Raw genomic sequence first — 19,526 nt, forward strand, 5'->3', positions numbered from 1 at the left:
AAGCTTCTCTTTGTCCTCCACTTGTGTGAACTGGTTAGTCAGCACCCAACATTACCCAACAATCCCTCTTTTATGTGTGTACTTTGGTTGCTTGCTTGAGAGGAAGAATAGCCAGAGAGAGAGAGAGAGAGAGAGAGAGAGAGAGAGAGAGAGAGAGAGAGATATCTCCCCTCTCCTGGTTCACTCTCCAAATGGCCACAATGTTTGGGTCTGGACCAGGCTTAAGTCTGGAGCCAGGAATTCAGTCTGAGTCTCCCACAAGGATGTCAGGAACTCAAATACTTGAGCCATCTTTTGCTGTCTTCTTAGGTTCCTTGGCAGGGAAACTGGATCAGAAGTGGAACAGCCGAGAGTCAAACTTGTGGCCATTTGGGATGCCTGTGATGCAGGCAAAGGCTTAGCCTTAGTTATACTATGGTGCTGGTCCCTGATGAAAGTTTGTAAGTGAAAAATGTGGATATTTCAAACAGACTTAATCAGTTCTTTCCTTCGGTGGGCAGGGGATGAACAGCCTAATACTGTGGGATTGTTCTTTCTTGGTCACCTCAGAGTGAAATGATATCCACCCAGGACCTTTTACCAAGCTGTGCTTTGCTCTTTTGGAAGCTATTCTGATCTTCATTTCTTCCCTATCTTAATCTCTTATTTCTTTGCTTCTATCCCAAGCCTTCAAGAAATTAACATGTTCACAGTTTCACACACACACACACACACGCACACACACACACACAGAGGACACTGGCTTGTGTACTGCGGATTATTTCAGATTCTGGAAACCCTTAGATCCAAAACCTCTACCATTGACAGCTGGCAGAGAGCAGGGAAGATAGACACTTGCAGTGCCAAAGCACAGTGTGATTAATCCTGTGCAAGAAATGTGATAGGAAAAGAGGTGCTATGATTGGGGTGGGTTGGAGGGAGGAACGCGCATGACATCGCTGCTTATTGTACATCAAATACTCCACCTCCCTCAGGACTCTGAGTCTCTAGGTCATGCTAAAGGCATGTTCCTTAGAAGCCACAAACCTTGAGCTAAAGTACCTGCCACAAAGCCCTCCTAGGGAATGATAAACCCAGTCTGGATTTGGGGAAAACAGCCCCCAGGTTGGGTGTTTTGAGGGGAACACTAAACTAGGTTCCTTCCCCAATCTCCATTGCCTTTCCAAAGTCCCCCAGAGTGTTGCTACCCTCCACTTTGGGCTGCACCCCTTCTTTTTCTGTGCAAAGTCAGGGGCTGAGATTGTTCCAATAGAAACAGCCTTCGAGCCTCAGGATAACCCATGTGGGTTTCACTTGCAAATCTGAACCTTTTTATTTTTTTTTTCACAGATATGGTCTGAGCATATTTGATGCCGTGTCGAGCTCTTCTTGGTTACAGAGGAAATTCAGGTTATGGGCATTGACCTCCTCTTTCAGAAATGCCCTAAAGAGACAGGCACACCCGGCAGGTCAGGCTCCAGCCCTGCGCTCAAAGACTGGGCCCACAGGCAGGGCTGAACACAGAGCCTTTCCATCCTCTGGAGCACCAGACTGCTGACATTGATAGATTTTTGTTTTCGATTAGAAAAAAAATCCCACCTTTTCTTAACATATAAAATAATACAGCAGTTTTACAAATTAGGTAAGGACCTTCTAACCTCAACAAAGGTACCCTTAATGTTTCTGTGATGTCTTTAAAATCCCAAACCACTTATGAGATGAGAGAAAGGCTGAAGAAGAGAGAAAAATCATAGTAGGAAGAAAAACTCTTCTGCCAAGTTCCCTGAAGATACATTGCCTTCCTTTAAAATGTGTTTTCCATTATTGAGCTCAATTGCAATCACTTACTCAACAAACACACAATGCTTGTTGTGTGCCTGACACTGTGCCCGGTGCCAGGGATGGACATGCTCCTTCTTTTAAGGTGTGTACAGTTCAAGGATTGAGAAGCACTGGGAACCTGTTGCCTAGCATGTTGGAAGTTCCTAGAATGATGGTTGGTAAACGAGTGGACCAATCATTTTGTTGTTGGAAGTAGTCTGCTCTGATCCTCAGAGCTGCATGTTCAGGTGAGTCTGCTCTGATCCCAGGAGCTGCGTGTTCAGGTGAGTCAGGAGCCAAAACAGCTGTCACAACAGGCTTTGCAGGCTTCCTAGGGGTGTTGGCCTACATGTGAGCTCTTTCTCGGTTGATGCACCGGATGCCAGGCATGGGCCCTATGATTTCCTGTGTTTATTTCCAGATCTCTGAGAGATTGCGTGTCTGCAGTCAGGTTCTATTTTTCCAGCCAGGGTTTGAGTCTCTCTTGGTTCCAATGGTGAAAGCCAACCGTTAAACTTTGTGAGCCAGTCAACGTCTCATTTGTAACTTGAAATTGGCCATGATGGGACCAAGGGCATCGGTGAATCATGCGCATCAGCATGCTGTCCTGCTCCTCCTCCCAGTCCTGCCCCAGAGCCTGTCGACAGCACTGGTCCCTGAGCCCTGCAGATGAGCTCATCAGCCACCACAGCCTGGCGGTGCCACCTGCAGTCCTCGGAGTCCAGAGTAATTCTTGTGCTGCTCAGTTGTTTACCTTCTTATTCCAAATGTGTTGTTACAATAATCAACTCCTGGCCAAATGACCTTCAAATTCCTCCTTAGGAATCCAAATAAGGCCCCTTTCGAGCTGGAACACTTTATCTTCTTGGAGGACACCTCAGTGAGGTTGGAGGAGAATCCAGCCTCTGCATGTTCAGTTTATGACAAATCTGCATTTAGTTCTTGCCATGAAGATGAGCATGGCACTGTCCCCCCACCTGAGTGCCACAGGACAAATTCTCTTCACCTCTATTGTCAGAGAGATTTGTGATATGCTGAAAAGCATGTGCTTTGGAGAAATGTGAGCCCAGCCAAGTCCTAGTGTCACTGTGTGCTAGCTGTGTGGCCTTAGGCAGTGTACTAAGCCTCAATTTCCCCAACTGTGGGTTGGAGAAGTTGTGTCTTCCTCATATGAATGCTGTTATTAGGAGATCTGATATCCACAGCAAGCATTCAGCTTATTTGAGCCATTATGTCTTGCTTATTTGTTTTGTTAATTTGTTCCACTCAAAAATCAATTTCATCTAAATTCCATTGCCATACAACTGGACTATGACAGGAAAGACAAGGGAATGCTGTGAAGAGTGTAAGGTGGCCACATCTGACGGGGAGCCAGGCTGGGAGCCGGGAGAGGACCAGGAGAGTGACCTGCAAGTGTTAGGCGCTGAGGCGGACAGGTTGCCTCCCCCATGACTTGCATCTGGGTCCTCCTCCTTCTCACCACGTGCTTGCATGAGTTTTGACTTCTGACCACTCTGAGTCTTCTCCTACAGCTTTATTTCCTAACTTATAACTTGCCGACTTCCCAGAGCTTCCTGTTTGTCATCTCAAATTAGCCTAGCAAGCTGGAGTACGTGCAGACATTCTGCCAATGTTCTCTGCCCCAGGGCCCTGTGTCCTGCTTGCTTCTCATAAACACTCTCGGGGTCACTTCAGGCATGGACCTAGGCTATACCCCTGTCGATTCAGCAGCCCTGGGCCTAGCCCGAGATGAGTCTCTCTTCAAATCCTCTCCCTCTGTTTTCCCTAACTCTTGGATTTGGGGTGACTTTGACCTGGGGGCTTCTCAGAATAATCCTCGCTTCCTCCACTGTGTGAGCATGTGACACTCTACACTCAGTCCTACACGTAAGTGACCTGCAGATGAGTTGCTAGGCATGGGAGCGACAGATGATGCAAATGAGACGATGAGCAAAATGAGAAAAAAGAGCCCTGGAGCTCATTCTTGTAGTGAATGCCTTGGGGGACGACTGCTGAAGAGCATCTGGGTTCAGAGGGATCCCACCACCCAAGGGGCTGGGAAGCAGCTGCTGAAAACAGCTTCCTTTCTGAGGCTGAGGGCTGGAAGGAAGGAAGGGAGATAGCTTCATTTCATTAGTGGAGATCAGGCCAGAGAGCAGGGACCAATGAGGACTGAGATGCTGCTGACAGAAATTGGAACCTTCATCCTTGGATGAAGCTGGCTGGGCAGAGCCCAAGCAGACTATAGACAAATTCTAGTTTCCTCTTTTTAAAGATTTATTTTATTTATTGGAAAGGCAGAGTTACAGAGTTGGGGGGCGGGGAGGAGAAACATATGCAGAGAGAAAGAGAGAGCAAGAAAGAAAGAGAGAGAATTTTCCATCCCTAGAGTCACTTCCTAAATGTCTATAATCCCCTGGAGTAGGCCAAATCTGATGCAGGAACCAGATGTTTCTTTTGGGTATCCCAGATGGGTGCAGGCACATGCTTTCCTGAACCCATTGGCAGGAAGTTAAATTGAAAGTAGAGAAACCTGTATATGAACCAGAAGCCGGAACAGGAATCAGTGCTCATATGTGATCTGAGCATCCTAGGTGAGGCTTTGTTTGCACCTGAGACACTGACCACAACCAAATTCTCCTTCTAATTGGCTTTGTCTCCCATCACCCACTCCAGAGGCCCACATTTCCCTGGGTGCTATAGGTGATGCCAGCTGTGTTATGGGAGCTGGGATATGAAAGAGACCACCTTTTGGGACCAGAACTTGGGAAAGCTTTGGGTCATGGTTTCTCTCTGCCGTAGGATGAGGACAAAAGACATACAGTTCAGTGCTTCTCACAGAAAGCAAAGAGCAGGTGCTCAGGGTTGAGAGCTGAAAAAATCAAGAGGCTTACCAGGGAACGTGTCCATGGTGCCATGCCCTGTCCTGTCCCTTGGTGTGCACGGACACTCTGTGAAGCAAGTTTCATTGATCTGGTGTAAGAAGCATGGGAAAGAAGTATGGCTCAAAAGTGCTGAAGCTGGCATCTAGTTTTCCTCTATTATGTGTGACTGCAGTAGAGGCACTTAGTCTCAGTTTTTTGGACTTTGAAATAAGAGGTTGATAAAGGTGATTTCATAGAGGCTTCTAGCCTTAAGCATTTTTTCCCAGTGCTAGTTGTTGACAGATGTGTGCATAGACAATGCCTACTCTTCCCATCACCTCTAAATTAGCTAACTCCTCTTCCGTTCTCACATCCTTTCCGACTTCCATCTACCTCCCTTCTTTTCTTTCTTTCTTTCATCACGCCTTTGTTGGAGCACCTTCCCAGAACCACTGCAAGCTTTCAGTCCCAGGGACACCTTTAGCGATAATCAGATAAACGCATGGTTTCCTTAGCATCACCCTACATCCTCTTCCCACGGATTGTCCTTTTAGCTATGGGGCTCCTAAACCAACGACCTGATCCTTTGTTAGGTGCCTCCATACGTGAGTCTTGCCCAGCAGTCATGGCTGTCTGTACCCGCAGGTGGAGCTTAAGAAGAGCCTGGTTCCCATCAGGTGGCTAAGGACAATTTCATGACCACGAGACCATTCTGATCTTGTCATGTCATGTTCCACAGCTGCTCCTTGATCCAGGGTAACCCACAGCTTGAACGCAGAGTGATCTGCAGACTAGCAGCCTCAGCATTGTGTAGGCGTGGCTAGACATACAGCCTCCATTGGCCCGCACTGTGGCAGCAAGGCTGAGCTGCTGCCTGTGCTGCTGGCATCTCATCTCAGCACCTCTTCGAGACCTGGTTGCTCCACTTCTGATCTGGGAAAGTGGTGGAGGATGCACTTGGGCTCCCACACCCATGTAGGAAATGGGTTACTTTGATGGAGTTTAGCCTCGCCCAGCTGTAGATGTTGTGGCTAGGCTAGCCCTAGATGCTAAGGATAGTGAACCAGTGGAAAAATCTCTCTCAAATCTTTCTCTGTCTTTCAAATAAATGAAATCAATCTTTTTTTCTTTTTTTAAGAAAAGACATGTGGACTCTACAGCCCTTTCCCAGAGCTGCTGAAACAGAATCAGATCCTCCTCGGAGGTTTTTGGAAAAGATCTAAGAAACCCTAGCTGATGGCGCTTACCCAGGAGTAAAAACAGTTTTGCATTCTTTTGTTGTCAAAGAATATTCCTTACTTTAGGAATAACAGCAATAATTAATAACTACACAACACTTTCCAGTTTCAGAGAGCTTCTTTACAAGTACAATCTTTTAAAATCTTGAAGCTTGCAAAGTAGCTTTTATTTATGCTACCAAATAGCCAGAAATGTACAGTTCAAGACCAAGATCACACAAACAGTGAATGGGAACCAGAACTTGAGTTCAAGGCGTCAGCCTCCAGACCTGGACTTCTCACATTACATGTAGGTAGCGGTTCCTACAGCTCTCCTCTGATCTCTTCTTATTTAATCAGAAGAGTCATTCAAGTTCAAACAGTGTTCCTTACGATAATTATTGGGGCAGGCTCCCTGTGGTCACCCAATTTGTGTGTTTGCATTTCTTCTCTTAAGCTGAGTAAATCTGTGGAAATAGATCTTGGACCCTGTTTGTGAATGTTTATTGCCCACTAATCAGAAGTGAGTTGCAATTAGACCAGAGTTAGAAGTAATGGCATAGTAGTTACCATGTAATTAAGAAGTAATGGCATGCGATTATATCTCTGGTCTCGAGATTTAAAGTGATAGCATCAGAACCCACCTCCTATTTAGAGAAACCATGAATACAAATGCAGCTCTAATGCAGACACAACAAATCAACCAGGCAGGGCTGCTTCTCTTCCCTCACTCCCTTGTTTTTTACTAGGCTCCTGGACTCAACTGGATGCCTGTTGGCAGCTGCTTAGCTGCTTTTGTTCCAGGCTGTTAAACCACAGTTCTACTTCACCTGGGAAGTCTTTGTCCCAATTGGCCAAGAGGAAACATTTGTGGCCTTTGGCCCACCTTGCTGGCAGACACCCTTCCAGCTGGGTAGTTGGGCATTGCTCTGCTCCGGAGGACACACAGGACTATAGGCCATTGTGTGCAGCAGGCAGTGGAGCCCACCTCCTGCCCTGAGCCTGGCTGGTCTGAATTCACCAGCTTTGTAACCTGCAGAGAAATTCAAACCCTGCTTATTAACTTCCAGATCACACTGTCAGGGAGGAGGGCTGACCTGGGTACAAGTCCTTTATAGACTCTGGGCATCACCCTTGATGAAACACTGCCAATGCCTCTGCCCAGAAGCGTCCAGCACACAGGTTGTGAGTCATTTCTGAAGGCCGAAGATTCAGTTGGCCACTAATGTAACATGTCTATTTCATTGTCCATCTGGCTCTTCATTAGAGTGCAGCTGTGCTTCACCAGCTGCATTGCCCAGCTGGGTCATGCAGCCCCTTGACCAAGGGCTGGCAGGGGCAACGTCTGTCTCTGGAGAGCAAGAGACTCGGCCCACCACCCTGAGACACTGGAAGTCTCCCCTGGTGACTCAGGATTCACTCCTGCATCGTCCCTGCTACCAGGCCTGCTCCTCTATATCCATTCCAGGCCGTCTCAAGCCGTCCTGCTTCCTAATGAAGACAGACAATGATGCTTGACCAGGACAGTATTGTCCATTACTGTCTAAAAAGCCAAAAGGAGTATCCAGTATTTATAGAGCAATTTTATTGGCTTGTAACATAAAACTGGCAGCAGCTCAGCCTAGGAATGGCCTCCTAGAACTCTGGCCCAGAGTAGCAGACACATCAGAGCTACTTTAGCCCAAAGACTTTTCTGTTTCAGGAGACCAGAAAGGTGACACAGAAAACCCTTGAGAAGAGCAAAGCTAAGCAGATTCCTCAGCCTGTGTGTGTCAGCCTAACTGGGGTAAGAACAAGCATCCTGTCAGCTGGCTTTGAACGCAGGAGACCAGGACTAGACCTAGACAAGGGAGCATGGAATTTGACCCAACGCAAAGCCATCGTCTCAGAGATGAGCAAACAGTCGGAGAGATGTAGGGATGTTAGCTCTTGAGTCCCAGTGCCGATTCATAGTTGAGCTGGTATTCCGGTTGTGATGCTCAAGGAATTCCCAGTAATCAAACACATTCCCTGTTCTACAGAGAAGCAACAACAACACAGAATAAAGGTGGAACAAACCCAAGCGACAGTAACAGTGTGAACACTGAGGTCATGTGCTGGGATGGAGATAATGGTTTCAGAATGGAAAAAGAAGTATTGGCTCCAATTCACTTCCACCCTAGTAGCCAATCATTGAGCTGAAATTCACCCATCTGCAAAGCGGGAGCAATAAACCCCATCTTACCAAATGAATGAAAGGAGTGAATTAAATTAGGAACATAAAGTGCTATGCCATTATTATAATGTACAATTTCACATAGATGGAGTCATCTTCACTAATAACTGTCTCTTTGGTTGTGTGTGTCAGGAAATTCAGGAAGTGAGTTCTGAGCCCCAGAGGTGAATTCTGGCACCCACGCCTCCCCTTGGCTTGTAAGGAAGTGATAAGTAGTGTAGACACAGAGCAGAGGGAGCTCAGGGCAATGAGTGTGCCCTGGGAGCTCTGTGATCACTCTCGGGTTTCTGCCAGCCACAATTCCCCAGCCTCTGCTGGGACTGAGCTGGGCTCTGAGACCTGATAGAGTTGAGACAGGCAGGGGAGCCCAGGCTGGAGTAACGGTGGGGAAAATTTGACCCAATATCCTCAACCTCCCTTCCCCTAAACAGGCTGTTATCACAGCTGCTATTGATGAGCCAAAGACTCAGGTCTGAATCCTGGATTCTCTCCCAGCCTCACTTCCCACAGAGCTGCTAACAAGCAGAACACAGCCCAAGGGCTGGCAGCAAGAGAAAGAGGCAAGACAGACTAAGCGGCTAAGAAGGCCAAAGCTTGGACAACTGAGCAGGGCAGTGGCCAGTGGGTGGGTCCAAGATGTACACCGAGGATGTGCTTGTGAAATCCAGCCTTAGCAGTCATGCTGGGCATGCCCTAGGCCTGATGTCCAGCGCAGCTACTGCCCCAGCCTTAGAGCCTTCTTTCAGGCTGGGCATTTATGAGGTGCTTAACCTCAGAAGAGTTTGTGTGAGCAGTAGTGGGAGAAAGCTGCCCTAAGGGGCGAGTTTTGTGGCACAGCATGTAAAGCTTCCATCTGTGATGCTGACATCTCATCGAGTCTTGCTGCTCACTTCTGATAAAGCTCCCTGCTAACAGCCTGAGAAAGAGGTGAAGAATGCTCTAAGTACTTGGGCAGCCTAGCCCAGTCCTGGCCATTGAACCCATTTGGTGAATGAACTAGAGAATGGAAGATCTCTCTGACTTTCAAATAAATAATCTCTTTTTTTTTTGAGTCAAACCAGTATTTTTCTTCTAAAACTAAAATTGTCCTAAACAGTTTGTGTTAAGTTCTCATTTTTAGTCTCATATTTTTCTTCCAGATAGGCTGGCCCTTAACTCAGGTTTCCTTTCAGCTACAGAGGGCAGCCTAAATGTTCCCGTTGCCATGTCCTGTGGATTCAATCTATCAAATACCATGAACACTCACCCTCACTGTTGCTCTTGCCTTGGCCAGGACTTCACTGCTGTTGTCCTGGACCAAGGCCCCCTCTGTCCAGCTGACTGCTTTATTCTGGCATACGTAGGAGGAACTGAGCTCATCCTTTTGAATGATAGATGGGTGTGCAGCCCCCAGCACATGGCTCTACCTGAATGGAACCTTCCAGTGCTTCCTCACTGCACACTGAATTAAGTTTAAATTCCCTTGGCTTGCAGCCCAACTTGTGTGTTTAGGTCATATCTGATCTTTCCCACTTTCCTGTATTGCTACAACAAAATACCCAAAGGTTTTCTTTTCAACTCATAGTTTTGGAGGTATAAGCTGGAGGTATGAGGCGAGCATTGATTTAGCCTCTGGTGTGGGCAGCAGATGGTGCTGGCAGAATGTATGCAGAGAAAGAGCACATGGTGAACCAGAAGCAAAGAGAGGGAAGCTGGGCCCCAACACAGCCTTGGAGGAGAACAGCCTTCTAAGGACGGCCCTTGCTGATTCAAAGACCTCTCTCCTACCATGTTTTTATGGACTCTCGATAGTGCTGCTATAGGAACCTAATCTTTAAGGTATGGGACTTTGGTGGACATTTATTGCTCAGACCATAAGAGTATCCCTGCTAAGCTTAGCTACACATGTAATACCTTCAAACTTACCTCCTAAAGCATCCATCTAAATCACACACAAGTCACCCCAGGTGCACCTGTCCGAATCACACTAACTCTGTGCTTTCGTTTCCTACTCTATTACTTGGGACAATTGTAGTACCTACTTTGGTGTAAAGTATTGGCACAGGTTTGGATACACAGCATGAGGCTGGCAAGCTCTTAGTGGGATCAGCAACCTACCCTTTGAGGTCTAGCTCACTCCCAGTCTGCTTTCCTCCTTCTGTAAGCACCAAGAAACTCCCACCATTGAACATGCTTTGAGTTAGGGCTGACTTGGCTTTCCTTCCAGGTTTTAAGAAGTAGGAGTTTGTATTGCACAGAAGTTGATGTTGTGTCTCTGGATGAAGTCTATGCTGGCTTAAATACAAGCTCCTTAGCCTCTTGGCTGAAACACCTTGGGCTCGGCTTCCTTTTTGTGAAGGAGGGATAATAATGTTATGCGCTCTGTGCAAGCTTTAAGAGCATTGAATGAGCTAATCCTTGCAAAAAACACTAAGCATAGTGCTTTGTGCATAAACTGTTGGGTAAATGAAAGATATTGTTGTCATACAGTTTGGTCTCTTTCCTACCTAAAGTAGAATCTTGAACACTAAATCAATATTTGGGGAGTAAATGAGTACTGGAGTCTCTGAATCTAGGAGCACTGCAGGCAGATAAGCCTCCCATGCTCTGATTTCCTCATTGGATTCTGTCATGGTACTTGTCCCTGGGCAGTGAACACAGGGTGTACAGGTACATAGCAGAGCTGGCAGCCGGCATCCATGGTGCTCATTCACATTTGGGAGGTCCCTGAACCAGCAGCAGGTGATCTGGTTCCTGATCTGGCATCATTCCTTGTTCCCCATCAAGCCTTGTGAGACACCCCAGCGGCCCCCATCAGGCAGTCATGGACTCAGGCCTTTGTGCATGCCACTTCCTTTCCTGGAGTGGCCAGATTCCACCCACTATTCACAGCCTTCCAAACCCTATCTCATTCTTCAGGCCTCTGTGTTGGCACCTCCCCCTCTTGGAAGTCCTCCTGGAAACTGATTTGAGTGCTTGTGTTCATCTTCTGAATTTACTGTAACAAAGCAGCATCACAGGAAAGTGTTGTTTGAACATTCTAGAGCCTCAAAATCCAGTTGCCAGCAGCATCATGCTCACCCTGAAATATGGGTGGGCAATCTTTTCTTACCTCTTTCCAGTTTCTGATGGGTACTGCAGCCTGACATTCTCTCGTTTACAGCTGACTAACTCCAGTCTCTGTCTTCATATTTATGTGGTATGCTCTGTGTGTGTGTGTGTGTGTGTGTGTGCCTGTCTTCACAAGGATGACTCAAAATAATATTATCTAGGGCCTATGTCATGGAGTAGCAGGTTAAGTCTCTTCCTGTGACACTGACATCCTACGTGGATTACATGAACAAGTCCCAGCTGCTCCATTTCCAATCCAGCTCCTTGCTAATGCACCTGGGAAAGCAACGCAAGGCAGACCCAGTGGGCCCCTGCGTCCATGTGGGAGATCCGGAAGAAGCTCCTGGCTTCTAGATTTGGACCAGCCCAATCTGGCTGTGGAGGTCATATGGAGAGTATATCAGCTGTTAGAAGACTCTGCCTCTCCCTCTCTGCCGCTCTCTCTAACTCTGCCTTTTATATTAAAAAAAAATGTATAAATCTTTAAAAAACATATGATCACAGCCGCCATGGATTAAGAACACACCTTGCTACCATCTCCAGTATGACTGCCTTCACTAATGACATCTGCAAGAGCCCTACTTCCACATAAGGTCACATTCTGAGTTATTTAGGGTTAGGATTCAAATTTTGGTTCTGGTAGGATTTAGTGCAATCCATAACAGTATCACTTATCCTGTCCCTAATGGAAATCCGAACTACTCTTGTTACTTTAGCCATCTGCATGATGGATTTACCTGGTATACTGCAAATTATATGGGCAATATCCCTATTATACATGATAATATAATATAATATAATATAATATAATATAATATAATATAACATAATATAATCTATCTAGTACCTGATTCAGTCCCTATCTAAATAAAAAAGAGATTCCTGAAATTTCCTGCCTGGAAAGGTAGCTTCTGAGATGGAAGCACTGTTGTAAGCCAGCTGTCTTGTTCCAAGCACCTCACTTTGATGGGGACACAGAAGATAATGTTCATTTACTATACCTTTGCCTACAGAGAAGAGGCGGTGGGGAGGAAAGTAGCAGAGAATTTAAATGACCTTTGAGAATACAGCCTAATTTGCTCATATTTATGATTATAAATTATTAGAGAAATGAATAGGTAAGGGATCATACAGTCTGATTCCATAGTGTTACAGAAGGAGTCTGGGGCACATGGAAATACTCCAGGGGCCCTGCTGAATAGAAGTACACCCAAAGTCTGAGGCCAGGGCTCCCAGCACCAATCAGAGGTCTCTCCTCGGGACTACTCTTCGACCCTATACTCTTTTTCAGAATGGCCTGGCATTTCTTTTCATCCAGATAAAGCTCTCAGTGTGCAGATGAGAGCCACTCAGTGGGGTGGGAAGAATGGGCGTGTTCTCCCTTGGAGTATTTTGGATCCCAAACCTTCTTAGTGCCTGAAATTGCCCTATCAGAGATTCATTCGCATAAGGTCATCCCTCTCCACCAATTGCTCTTCTTCATCACCTGGACTGTTCCCAGGCTTACATGCTGTTACCACTCAATGTTCAAGTCAGCCTTCTGCACCACAATGACAATAAGAGGATAGCAATCCTTTTCTGACAATGACTAAGTAAGTGTTTGCTTGGTGGACTAGCATTCTACTCCCTGCAATTACCTGCTTCAGGAAACCTGAGAACATAACCAGACCCATCTGATGTAATTAGCTAAAAGGAGATCACTGTGGAGTAAGACAGGTACTTAGTTCAATGTGGCTGGTGTCCTTACTAGAAGAGGAAGAAAGACACAGAGACTCACACGGGGAGACTGCCAAGTAGTACAGGCTGAGACTGGAGGGAACAGCGGTTACAGCTGCAAGCCAAGGGAGGCCAAGAAGTGATGTCAACACTGCAGGCTAGGAAGGGGAGTGGGTGCGGACTCTGCTGCCCTTGCTTGTGAACTTCTCCAGTTGACATAGCCTTGCTACTGTAGTCCAGAAGACTCATACAGAGAACTAAAGGGAAGAGCAGGCTCCTGGGATGAGGCAAGGGAAGCCAACAGGAAGCAGGTGTAGATAAATAAAAAAGAGCATGAACCACGCTGCCCTTGACTCCCTGCTGCAGGGAGCCACCTTGTTAGTCCACAGAATACCAGCTTTCTACTGAACACTTGCTACCTCCAAAGCTGATGTTTGCCCTGCTTTCGGGGAACCTGTCTGGTGGGGTATACTGGGTACACAGCTAGGCCTCATCTTAAGATTGGCCAGAAGAACAGATGTACCAAGAAGTCAACTGTCCTTGACAGCTCCACAACTCCAGGGAGGAAGAGACATCCATTTGCCTGGGAAAGCTCCCGAGAGCCTGCCAATAACCACCAACCTGGCTTCCAGGATTCCCCTGGTAATCCTTCCTGATATATTTTTATTTGTTTCTGCTCAGATAATCTGCAATTGTGAAAAACAGCATGATGATTTTTCTGTTTGTAAAACATGACTTCCAGAGTATCGGGGAAACCAAATTAGATACTAAAACCATGTCAGAAATGGAGGTTGGACCCATCAATGCTGGGAAGAGGGCTGGCCCAGCTCTCGGGTTGTGGCGAGGGCTTTCTTGGCCTGTGGTCTGTGCCTGCTCCTTGTTAGAACAAGTCTAATGGAATTCCCAGAGGTCTCAATGCTAGCCAGGGCCAGCCACAGCACTGTGTTCCACAATGGCTGTACAAAGCGGGAGTGAGTGTAAGCTGCGTCTCCCCTGGGATGCTAGCCTGCTGTCTTCCTCAGAGAGTGTTTCTGCTGCTATTGAAGTGCTCCTCACTCTTTCCTGGCCTTGCTTGGTGAGCAGGTGCCCAAAGCATCGGAGGAGCTGAGACTGGCACTGCCCTCTTCTCTGCAGACCGCCTCGGTCAGCGACCAGCATGTGTTCCCTCTTCTTGCCCTCTTGCCTGTGTACAACTCCTATAAGGCGAGAGAGCTGTGAAACCAGCCAAGTGTAAGGAGATGATGGCAGGCTCCTCTCACTCCCACCAGCCTGCAAAGCCAGCTACTGTAGCTATAACTGTGGGAGCCACCAGATGCCCACCCTGGACCGCAGCTGCTTCCAAGACTACTTAGCTCATTCTAGTTCCCTTTGGCTGCTCCATCAGTGCGAAATGTCTTCTTTCTCTTCTGCCTTCTATTTGAGCTGTCTGGCGTTAGAGCCACCTCCTAGGTTCCCCTAACCTGAAGACTTTTGCTCCAAAAGATTTCCTCCTTGTTCCTAATCCTCATTTCCTATGGCAGTCTCAATTAGCACATGGCGAGCAGGGAATGACTGGGGATAGATTGGAATGGACTGCATGTACCTTGCAATGATTCTGGCATGTATACTGACATGGTAACCTGCCACGGTGGGCTGAATGGTAGGACACTTGGTACCTAACTTGGTGTCCTAACCCCTGGAAGGCGTGAAAGTGACCTTATTTAGAAAAAGGTTTTGGGGCCAGCACAATAGCTCAATTGGGAAATCTCTGCTTGCAAGCACTGGCATTCCATGTGGGCACTGATTTGTGTCCTGACTGCTCCACTTCCCATCCAGCAATCTGTTTGTGGCCTGGGAAAGCAGTGGAGATGGCTCAAAGCCTTGGGATCCTGCACCCATGTAAGAGAACCATGTAGGAGAAGGCAGAAGAACAAGAAAGGATTCTCCCTCGTGGTCTTCAGAGACACATTAGCTAGGCTAATTAACTAAACTTGTGTTGTTTTAAAGCATGAAATCTGTGTCATTTGTTATGACAGTCTAAAGAAACTCCAATACTTGTTAATTTAGAGTAAAGGTATTGCTGCCTCTTGGGTCTAACTGGAGACAGACAGATATGGCAGGAGTGTTGAGTGATATGATGATAAGTTCTCTGAGTTCAAATCTCAGCTGCGTTTCTTACTGGTGCACGGCCTGGCATGATTAAGAGTGCCGATCCTCAGTTTTCTTATAATACCGGCTCTGACTCACAGAGTTGGTATACAAACATAAGCAAAATAGTTGATGGCAATGGGCTCTGGCTCTATAAATGTGTGGGTTCCTGGAAAGAGCTTCCTATATACACTGCATTTAGATTCTACTATTGTACCTGTTACTATTTAGCTTTGAGCTACAATTTCCTCACCTGTAAAATGGACACAACTATATCATGTAAAAACATGCAATTAAGCAAAGTAACTGAGTAATCCGCTCTGGCTCAGAATTTGAGGGGCCTTCCATGCAAGCAATTGTAGCTGTGATCTTCATTATTACCGATGAATAAAATCAGCTGTACCTTCAAGTTAACGTGAGGTTCACCTCACATTTTTAAACATCCAGATGTGGACAGAGCCTAGGACGATTGGAGAGATGAAGCTGCCAATTTCTAAACTGCTTGTGTGAACGTCACTTACCATGATGCATGGACTGGGCTGACACTGGGGCATAGGCAAGTAGAGCTGTTGCCCACAACACAGGTATCACACACGGCACGAGTTCAAGTCCCAGCTACTCCACTTCTGATTGAGCTCTCAGCTAATGTGCTTGGGAAAGCAGCAGAGGATGGTAAAATGTTTGGGCCCTTGAACCTAAGTGAGAGAGAGCCTGGCAGAGGCTCAGGCTTCTGGTTTGGGGCTGGCCCAACCTTGGCTATCGCAGGTGTTTGCAGAGTGAACAAGCCCTAGTTCTCTCTCTCTCTCGGTCATCTCCTCTCTGGTAAATCTACTTATCAAATAAATCAAACAAGTCTTCAAAAAAAAAAAACGCATGAAGACAGATGAAGACTTAATCTCTTTTTACGCCTTGGTTAACAAGTTATCTCACATGAACTTATTGGGTGAGTTCTAGCTGGAGTTCGAGAAGCCGGGATCCTGGCTATGGAGCCTGAGGCTGCCACTTAGAAGAGCAGGGATGGACAGAGGGAGAAGGAGATGCTCGGAAGGATGGAGCAGTGCTGAGTACAAATTTCTTCTGCAAAACTTTGTTGCTATGTATGGTGCTGGCCTGCAGGGAGAAGGGAAGAACAGTTCATCATGCCCAGAAACAAAGGACCCGCCATCCGTTCGATTTGTGTATCAGATCCCTCGGGCCCGCAGCAGGGCTTTCTGTGGCCATCAAGGTCGAGTCCTGAACAGCGCTTATCTGTGGGACTCTGTACAAAACAAAAGAAATCTCATTTTCCCTCGAATTTAATTTTACCCTGTGCTCTGAGAGGGTGATCCTATCAGGGCTGGAGTGTAATAGCCCCGTTGGAGTGGATCAGATTGGATGTTGGATAGCGCCTTCCAGCTCTTGCGAGGCTGGCACATCAGGCCCTGGCTGTCTGCTGTGCCTGAGGAATCGGAGAGCTAAAGAGAAGGTTTGCCTTCCCTCTGTCTCCAGTAACTGATCTTGTCAACCCTTTAATTTTAAATACAACTATCAGGTCCGTGGCACTGCAGATGTCCTGTAGGTCCAAGGTTTCTATAGGAGACTCCCAGGGGAAATAACACTGAAACTTCTATAACCAGATCTGGAGCTCTTATCCCAGGCTTCCAGAAACAGGTGGAACTGTGAGACTGGGACCCTGTAAGGGACTCCAGGTCTGCAGCCCATGAGCACAAGAAATCTAGAGACAAAGAGAGCAGGGGTGGGGGGGGGGCTGGAATGCAGTGAAAGGGCAGGACCTGGCATCACTGAAGACAGCTGTCCGGATCTGGTATCAGACACTCTTGGAGGGGCGGGGCTCGGGCAGTGCCGGAGCCTGAAAATCAGCACTGAGAATCCAAAGTCGATCCTGGTCAAAAGATCAACGCTGGGCTTTTCATGCCAGTTCTCCTGAATGCTGGGCTTCAATCGCAAGTTAAGCCCTGGGCAGGCACTTTCTGGTTTGACCTCTGACCTTGGGTCTTTCCTTATCATGACTGCAGAACTGCATGCCCATACTGCTGCCTGGGAAGAAAAGGCCTTTCAGCTGGAAGACACTGTAGACTCACTCCATGGCTCAACGAATGTCAGGAATGCAAAGTGGCTTGGATGTGCTGGACATTGGGGCAGGACTGAAGAGCGATCCACTTTCACCCAGATTTAGAGAGGAAAGACTGCTCTTCAGGATAATAGGGAAGAAGGACTCTTGTCCAGTCCTTGGTAACCACAGTGCAGGAAGCTCTTTGAATGGAAACTTTCCTGAAACCATAGTTTGTTAAGGAAGTATATCAGTAGCAAGCACAAGCTGAAAGCAATGGCATTGTTTTATTTGCTTCTGATAAGAGCAATTGTATTGATTAAGCAGTCACCATAGAGGTGCGGCATGAGGTTAGGGACTATACAGAAGAAGATATTTCTAAACATTCCTTTTGCATGGAATTCAATCAATTTAGTTTGGTGCAAACATTTGAAATCCCTGCTTACTTTTTATAGTATCCATTTTCCATGAACCTTTTGAAGACTCCCATGTGGACTTCCAAGACTTTTGCACCCAAGTGAGCCTCTTTTCATTCCATTTTTTTTTTTTTGAATGTTGGGAGGGACCCCTGTGCATCACCCTTAGAACTACAGCATCCTGCAAGGAGTAGGGATGGGACTAGTGCTTATTTCTTCTTTTTCTCTCCTCTTTCTTCTTTGTCTTTAGAAGGCAGGAGTGCTTGGCAGATATGAAATTTTGGCTTCTGTTTGAGATACACCTGCCAGGTGTTTAGGGGCATTCCTCTCCTGTCATAGTACTTAGCTTCAATGTCAGGCCTCCTTTTAATGAATAAAGCAGCCTTTTACAGCTGTCAGGACCATTTCACACTAAATTTACTTGTGCTCCTTGAGAATTCTGTTGTGTCCTGCTGGCAACAGAAGGCAAGGCAGACAACATGTTGGATTCTCATCATTCAAGGGGGTCGGACAGGGGCACAGTCTGCTGGCACCTTGACAGCAGTCCTTGGTTACTCTGTAGACAAGTGGTGGGGATGAGGTGTTCATGTCAATGTTCATGTTCATATCAATGTTCTGGTTCATCAGATTCACAAGAATGGAAAAGGACTTGGAAGAACGTGGGGCAATGAGTGTTCTCAAATGTCAGCAATGCCATCTTTGTAGAACATGACACGAAATGTTCTATTTGTATTAAAAATGCCCAGGTCTGCCAGCTATTACTGTGAGATCATTGTAGAAATATTTCAGTCTATCCACATCTATAGATACATGGACACACAAACATTAAAAATAATTCCTCTGACCTTATTTGTTGAAGAGAAAAATGAAAACAATGTGAATTTGCGTGACTCAGAGAATGGCTGACTACACTTAGACATATATATTTACCATGGAATGTTATTGAGGTATTTGAAATGAAATTATATCTGTAGATTTACAGGTTGGTGGCCAATTGTAGGATAATGTATACAGACTGTCCCTGCTTGCTGAATCAAGCAAATAGGGAAATGTTTATGTGTGTATGTATATATGTGTGTGGGTCTGAGTTTGTGTGTATGTGAACATGTGTGTGTGTCTGTGAGCGAATGCATGTCTGAGCCCAAGTGCGTGCTGAGTGTGATAACCTACAGAAAGCCAAGCAAAAACCCTGTATGAAGTGAAGGAGTTCAGAAGGACATCAGTTCTTCATATACTGCATATTACTTTACATATTATGAAAAGCATGTAATGTTTTTTTGATTAACAGTGAAGTTTTATCGTTATGTTTAAGTCTCTTGGAACACCCAGGAAGGATGCACAGCAGTTGCCAGCCTTCCTTACTAATGGTGGTTGATCCTTCATGAACATGGCTTAGCATTAGAGTAGATGGAGGCAGGAGGAGTGAGCAACACCAGAGTGCTCCAAGGGCTGTGGTGAGGGGTGTCCCCTGGCCCTGGCAGAGGGGCTGTGGTGAGGGGTGTCCCCTGGCCCTCTGAGGGCAATGCTGCTTTGGTCCTGGCAGAGGGGCTGTGGTGAGGAGTGTCCCCTGGCCCTGGCAGAGGAGGCTGTGGTGAGGAGTGTCCCCTGGCCCTGGCAGAGGGGCTGTGGTGAGGGGTCTTCTCCTGGCCCTTTTAGGGCAGCACTGCCTGGCCCCGACAGAGGGGGCTGTTGGCTGAGCATGCTTATGCCACAGTGTTGCCATTCACACAACTGCTCCTCTTGACAGAAACTTCTCAAAGAGAAGAATAGCAGCATTGGCGACAAAAGTGCATAGCAGGTGTGATCATGAGAGGGGAGTGAGCAGAAGGCTGTCTCCGTTCCCCGTCCCACAGATTCACTGTTAATGAGAACCCATGGCTTGGGACCTGCACACCCCAACCATGTGATGCTTGATGTCACCCTTACTCAGACACACTTTCTTATCTCAACAGTAGACTATTTTATTTTACTCATAAAACAGGGTTCACATAGCTAGATCAGGCTAAAGACAAAACTATGCAAGTTCTAAAG

Source organism: Ochotona curzoniae, unplaced genomic scaffold, assembly GCF_017591425.1.
Source record: "Ochotona curzoniae isolate NIBS_2020 unplaced genomic scaffold, NIBS_Ocur_1.0 contig_4105, whole genome shotgun sequence".
Classification (NCBI taxonomy): domain Eukaryota; kingdom Metazoa; phylum Chordata; class Mammalia; order Lagomorpha; family Ochotonidae; genus Ochotona; species Ochotona curzoniae.